Raw genomic sequence first — 5,347 nt, 5'->3', positions numbered from 1 at the left:
TGAGTGTGTTTTTAGTAGACCTACAATACAAATATACTTTAATGCATTTTTAATACATTTAACAGTAACCTAGTCTTTTTCACTTGGGTAGCTTACTTATATTTAGTATAGGCCTATTTTATTAAGTCATTTAAACCTTAAACAACAACACTAAATAATAATAATAATATATGAAGAAGAAGAAGCAGGAGGAGAGAAGTTTTATTCAGTCACGAAACTGCTGCTATTCCTCTGCTGTCGTCGCTTCAGTGATCCTCGCGCTGCTCGCGCGCAACAAAGCTCAGCTGATCGACGTCATCGGTTTGAAAGTAACGGCTCCTCTCATCAAAGCTTCCGCCGTTTGTTCGGCTCTCCATTACAAGGTTTGTAAACTCGCCAAATAAATATAAATACAGAGTCTACTCACTATATATTTAAACACACACATATATATATATAAACTAAATTTATTATACATTACTACGTTTTTACAGTGTTTACCACTCGTTTATTGCACAGTATCTGGTTTTAGCCGCGATGCTAACTAACTACGTTGATCTAATGAACAAATGGAAATTATTGACTTATTGTCTTAGATTGATTTAGTCATTCAATTCAACATATTTTGTACAACTGTCTTCAAATTGCTGATATAGCCTAACTAATTTAGAAAATTCTCTGATTCTTGGCGTTTGTTATGAATAACAAAAACAGGTTATAGTTTGCTCTGTTTTTGTTTAGCCTAACGTTAACTTTACTTACTACAGGTGCCCTCATTCTCTCGAATACCATTTTAAAGCCATTTACTGGTCAATAAATATTATGTTGTGAATAATCAGCTTTGTTCTTTTGTTTCCCCAGAACAACCATTACATTTCTAAAATAATCTGAACATTTCAGTGGCAACATTGAATTACAGTAAGTTACCTGAACCACATGCAGTACTTTATTACTATGAACTTTCTCTGTGTGCAATTGTATTGTTTGACTGTGTACTTGTGTTTTTTTAATCAGTTACTCTCTGAAAATATTTTCTCATGATCTCAAATCTCATTCATGTTACTCAGAAAAATAATATCACAGGTTTGATTCACAAAAAATGCTATAGACATTTTAACTCTGAATTATAACTTCAAGTTTAGTCTTTTTCGACAAAAAAAAAGGAAAAAGCTATTAGGCTTCAGAAGACTTGCAACACAACCCATAACACATGAGTTGTGAACTCATTGATTATTTTTAGGATCTTTTCTGGGACATTTTTGGAGCTTAACCATTTTTACATAAATTGTTGCATTGAATTGAACTAGACAAGTGTACATAAGAATGGTTTCATGAATGATTTACACATTTGTTTTCTTCTTGTGTTTCATGCAGTGAAATTGAATGGTGACTGGGGTTGCATTATGCCTGAGATCTGCTTTTGGTTTCCACAGACAGAGAGTCAAACAGGTTTGGAACGTCACAATTATTTAAATTTCACAACTATCACTTTAATAACATTACTAACAGTAAATTTTGTACTTTGCAGGGATCTCAGTAAGCTGAAATACAAGTTTGATCAAGAATAAAAATCCTCCTGTAGACCTGAAAATCATTGAAGTGCCTGGACCATCCACCAGAAAAGAAGAAAAACAAACGGAAAACGATGCTGTACCTTTTCACTTTTCTAACTCGTTAAGTATCTCATACCAACTTGGTCCCATAGTGACATTTTTGACCACAAACGAAATTGCTGATCGTGTGGATTCTTAGTGAAATGACTGGAATTCACCAGTGAACATTCACAGAACAACAGATCATTTTACTGCACCTTAACTCTGTTTCCGGGTCGAAGCCTCTACTTCCTCTATCTTGTTTCATGAGAATACTCAACAACCATTTATGAACACTGTTGATTCAAGTCACACATTTAAGATTTTCAAAAGCCATAGTGTACATTACAGTCTCCAGTCTAACGGCATCCCAGACTTAAACATTTTATGATTCAAAATAGCTGAATAACTAACCATCAGAGATTTCAGTATAGAGATAAAGGTTACAGCACAATGAGTGTATATTAGCACTGTTGTTTGTTTTTGGCATCTGATAGAGCTTTTGGACTTGGAAACAGTGATGTCAGACTTACCATCGGACTGAAACACAAATGTTTTAAAGTTAAGTATGATGGACATTTTTAATTAGTTCAAATGTAATTTTATTTACATTGATTTATTTCGTGGAACATATGTGTTTCCATGCATTTTGTTGAGATGTCTTTTCTTGTTTATCTATTGTATATACATGGTTGATTATTCATGTTGCTTATGTATTATACTATTTTTTTGTGTATTCATTGATATTAATCTGTAGTTAGCTTTTTTCCCCATGTGCATGGAAGTGTATGTATAAAAATGAATATCAAATATGTAATAAACAATTCTTATTTTGTATTTGGTTCAATTTGTTTATTATAATAGATGTCAAAGGTAACCATAGTAACAACATGAAATTAAATGTAAAAAAAAAAATGAAATTTGGTTCCTGGAGGCACCCAAAGTGGTTCCACACAGTGCCTAATATAAGAGTTCCTCAGGAAACCTGTGTGGTTCCTCAGAGAACCGCCCCTTTTTAAAGGGTGCCTAGAGGATCTACAGACGGTTCCGCCGGTGTGGCAAAGTGAAGAACCCCAAAAGGTTCCTCCAGGCACCTTTAATTTTTACAGTGTGGTAGCCTATCAAACTTTATCTAAGCTAATCTCTTTTTTGTTTAATGAAGATGTTATTGTTCTTGTTGTTATTTTGCTGTTTTATTCAGTTTATTCACAGTTCCAGAATACAACTTCAGTAGATGAACATGAACGTGCTTTTATAATTTGTCTGCGTTATGGGCAGGATTTTTCCCTCCCATTTAATCAATAATGACTGCAGATATTGTCATATTATTAATATCAGTAATATGTTATTATGTATTGCATTGCTATCTTAAATATGCTATACACAAATCAAGTGGAAGAGAAAGACACGATCGCTACTGAGCAGGAAAAAAAATCTAAACTAATATTCGTATAGGCTATGATGTCAGGGTATTATCTAATCATCAGCATCAGAATATAGAAGATAGACCCATATGAGATCCTTTATTTGAAACATTTAAAAATGTTGCAGTGTGTTGGTTTTTTAACTTTGAATACAAACGTCTTGTCTTTTACTTTTGTAGCTTTTTTACTAGTCAGCTCTGGACGCGATGTTATTCACTGATTGTACGCGCAAATTCAAAGCGTCGCGTCTGGGCACGTTAATGACGCTCGCGCTCTTTTAAACTCACAAAGCGGTGAATGATTTTTCCAGAAATGACGCTGATCTACAGTAGCCCACAAGTTTATATTTAAAATACATTGCAATCACACCAAAATCGATGACCTGCATTACGAGCTGTGCTTCTTTGCGTGCCTATTTCTGCTTTTGCTTCGCACTCAGCACCTGATGGATGCGTTCGTTGACCGCCTCTGATCGCCTCTGACGTCTCCTCGGACTAAACTGGCTGGCGCCTCTATACAGTCATGGGCTGGCGTTAATGTGACGTAATGTAACAGTCTATGGTTAAGATAAACATCGTTACTATTTTTAGTTGATTAATAGGCTACATTTTGAAATAAATTGTAGATAGGACATTTAGGCTAAATTTTTTTTTTTTTTGTCCCTCTGTCTGGGCCCCATCCCGCCAATCGGGCCCTAGGCACGTGCCTAGTTTGCCTTTGCGTTAATCCGGCTCTGGTCTCCGGACAAGATGGCCGCCGCCGCCGAGCCTGAGTCTGTGATGGTCCTGCCCAGCTCAAAGCCCTCTTCGCCGCTGGTGCTGCCCAGCTCAAAGCCCTCTTCGCCACTGGTTCCGTCCAGTCCAGAGCTTCCTTCGCTGCTGGTCTCGTCCAGTCCAGAGCTTCCTTCGCCGCTGGTCCTGTCCAGCCCAGAGCTTCCTTCGCCGCTGGTCCCGTCCAGCACAGAGACTTTTCCGCCACTGGTTCTGCCCAGTCCTGAGCCTGTCTACATCTCAGAACCTCAGCCCTCACCAGAGATGGCCACCAGCATGCCAGAACCTCAGCCCTCACCAGAGATGGCCGCCGATGTGCTTGTTCTTGAGCCAGTGTCTGTTCTTGAGCTGGTGTCTGTTCCTGAGCTGGTGCCTGCTCCAGCCTATGTCTCTGTAGCTGTCCCCAAGAATTTTTCAGTAGGTCCTGCGATTGGACCATGGAGGCCGCGCCGCCATGGTCGCCTCTTCAGCCAGCTCCGCCCTGGTCGCCTGCACTGCCTGCTCCGCCCTGGTCGCCTGCACTGCCTGCTCCGCCCTGGTCGCCTGCACTGCCTGCTCCGCCCTGGTCACCTGCACAGCCTGATCCACCCTGGCCTCCCGTTCTGCCACAGTCTCCAGGCCCTCTGCCGTTCCACGAGCCTGGCCCTCCATCCCGCCCCCGGGTCCGCCTCCGCTCCACCAGCCTCCTGAACTATTTGTTTTTGTTTTGATGGGCGTCGGGAGCCGCCCATAGAGGGGGGGGGGGGGGTTATGTTATGATTCATGTCTGTGTTCCCCTGTCTTGTCCCATGGTTAGCAGTTCCCTGTTATGTTGATTAGTTTCCAGTTGTGTCAGTGTTTGTGGGTTCTTGATGTTGAATGTTGTTTTGTTCCTCAGTCTTGATCTTGAGTCTGTCTGCATCTGTGAAGTTCTAGGTTTATTTAATAATGTGCTGCTTGTGGATTTGGATCCTGCTTCCTCCTTTGATTCTACCTCATCGCAACAGGTTGGTTCAGCAAAATTTCACAAAGTTTCATTCATGCAGTCAACCTAGTCCAAGATTTTTTTATATAGGCTAAGGCTACTGTAATGATCACCAGCTGGAGTTGCCCTTGAGAGCCACCAGAGGGCACTCCACATAAGACTATTATCACTCTCAAACTACATTTCCCAGAACTCACTGCCTGGACTCATTATCACTTATCAGTGATCACATTCACCTGTACCTCATTCACTGATTGCATTCACCTTTGTCTTATCATCCTGTTAGTCTCAGTCTATATATACCTTGTTCATTCATTCACTCACCGTGAAGTCTTGTTAACCTGTTAACCGTTGCCCGCGCACTGAAGCGTTTTTTTTTTTATTTAGTTCAAATTTACTATCAGATTTAATGTTATACCTTGACAAACTATACATCATTAAAAAGATATAATACTCAAGTTTCAGTATTTGACCACTATTGTATTCTGAGAAACTTATAGCGACAGTTATTTCTTAATTTCTGTCAGGAGTTATGAAATGAAAAAATGAGTCGATACCTTTAATATGAATTATGCGCGTCAGCCGCTTTCATTCATAAAAAAACTCTGTGCTGTCGTC

The 5,347-nt window shown here is 39.6% G+C and overlaps 1 long non-coding RNA gene across 1 annotated transcript; it reads left to right on the top strand.

Annotated features, from left to right (window-relative positions):
- The first annotated feature begins 290 nt into the window (after positions 1-290).
- On the top strand, positions 291-2,407 carry LOC308688173. The gene is made up of 4 exons (XR_014029836.1): positions 291-362; positions 841-897; positions 1,354-1,428; positions 1,508-2,407. It is a non-coding gene; the product is annotated as an uncharacterized lncRNA (long non-coding RNA).
- Positions 2,408-5,347: the final 2,940 nt, after the last annotated feature.

This window comes from Scardinius erythrophthalmus (assembly GCF_964197995.2).
Source record: "Scardinius erythrophthalmus genome assembly, chromosome: 3".
NCBI classification, from domain to species: Eukaryota; Metazoa; Chordata; class Actinopteri; order Cypriniformes; family Leuciscidae; genus Scardinius; species Scardinius erythrophthalmus.
This window is presented reverse-complemented; position numbering and strand designations above follow the sequence as displayed.